This window comes from Jatropha curcas, chromosome 9 (genome assembly GCF_041381405.1).
Source record: "Jatropha curcas cultivar XTBG-Jc1 chromosome 9, XTBG_Jcur_1.0, whole genome shotgun sequence".
NCBI lineage: Eukaryota > Viridiplantae > Streptophyta > Magnoliopsida > Malpighiales > Euphorbiaceae > Jatropha > Jatropha curcas.
The window spans coordinates 7,299,183-7,300,942 of NC_143159.1; the positions used below are offsets into that span (position 1 = coordinate 7,299,183).

Genomic DNA, 1,760 nt, shown 5'->3' on the forward strand with positions numbered 1-1,760 from the left:
TGAGTTTGCATTCGTTGAATTATGTGAGGTTTTGTAAATTTTGAATTAGGTGAGATTGGATGCTAAAAGTTATGATGTTATTTTATTTTCTGATATGATTTTTTCAATATTTGAATCTATGTTTATATGATTTTATCTGCTTACAAATTTATGTTTCCAGTACATATTGCTCTTATTAAATTTGTTTTTATTAAGAAAGACGAAGAAACCTTTCTTTTTCATTTAGAGTCCAAATGGATGATGTCGTATAAAGTATTTCTCAACAGTCGATTCAATATTAAATGATTGAAAAGAAAATAACTAATGCAAAGGTACGAGCTTTCACTCAGTTACACAATATTTGTGAGACACTAGTAGACTCATCCATTATTTAGAAAAAAAGCCACATAATATTTTAATAGCAGCCAACGACTTGTGGTGAAAGTGCATTCAAAGTGGGTCATTATGCTTTATGAAATTCCATAACCCAGCTGTTGTAAGCACAACATACAACTTCACAACTGGAAAAACCAGACTTAATTGCTAAGGTCTCATAGTCCTTTTGGGTCCTCTCTTTACCACCAGGAGTTTGAGCAAACATGAACAGGTCTTGCTCAAAAACAATGTGAGAAGAAACAGCATTTTCCGGTGCCAAAGGAAGTATTGATTCCGCAACTATCACTTTGCCCTTACTTGGAAGTGCTTCGTAGCAGTTCTTGAGAAGTTTTAAGCAATACTCATCGCTCCAACCGTGTAGTATCCACTGCAATATATTTTTTGTTTTTAAAAATGAACAGACATATATATTTTTTAATTTTAAATACAATGAAAGACAAACTTATTAATTGATTAATTACCTTCATGAAAATAGCATCTCCCTTTGGGACGCTCACAAACATGTCTCCCGCCACATGCTCCACCCCTGTGATTAAAATAGAAAAAGCTATAGGTATATGTGCTAGTTTCAAGAATTTAGACGAGATAAAGAGCTGGTATTCTGGATTAAATGATAATCTGGGATTATATTTGCTGGTTAATAATTTGGTATTTGATAGTGCTTATGAAAATTAGAAATTTTTCTGTGTAGAGTTTCTCTTAGAAGGTCATTCCTTCCCTTTTCTTCTTGTTTCTTGTTTTATTTATAAGCCAAACTTTCTACCCGTCATAACATGTTGGAGACTCTGGAGGATATTGTAATAAACTAATCTCAAATAATTCCACAATAATCTAGATCGTGCAAACCACTAGATTCTCTTAGGTTTGCAGCCTTCTAGAGAATTGAAGAATCGATTTAGCGGAAGCAGTACGAAAGGAACGTAAAACTGAATCGTATTCAACTCCTCTGGGGACCACGACCTTTATATACCTGTAGCGTTAGTACAATTCCTATTTCAGTCCTTTAACGAAATAGAAATTATATAATGGTCTCTACACTTAATATCTATAATTAGTTGATACCTCAATAGTCAATTATTCACAATCAAGACCACATTTGAAATTGACTTTACAATTAGACTACTGTACGTATTTATTTTACATATTAAGCCCACAATAGAAAATTAAATCCAACAATCTCCCACTTGGACGAACATATGTTAAATAAAATACATACACCAAAATGAGCTCAACAAACGCAGTCATACAAGGTATCCAAAAACAATCTCGTCCATTAGTTATATTGATAAAGAGCTGAAGAAACATTCGCCATAGATCTCATGACTAAGTTCATCATCAACTACATTACCAATACCCCTAAATGACATAGATTCATTATAGAAGTG

General features: G+C 32.9%; 1 long non-coding RNA gene across 1 annotated transcript; it reads right to left on the reverse strand.

The window, feature by feature from the left end:
• Positions 1-277: 277 nt before the first annotated feature.
• LOC105639049 (uncharacterized) lies at positions 278-1,075 on the reverse strand. The gene is made up of 2 exons (XR_016322664.1): positions 837-1,075; positions 278-742 (listed from the first exon to the last, which is right to left on the reverse strand). It is a non-coding gene; the product is annotated as an uncharacterized LOC105639049 (long non-coding RNA).
• Positions 1,076-1,760: the final 685 nt, after the last annotated feature.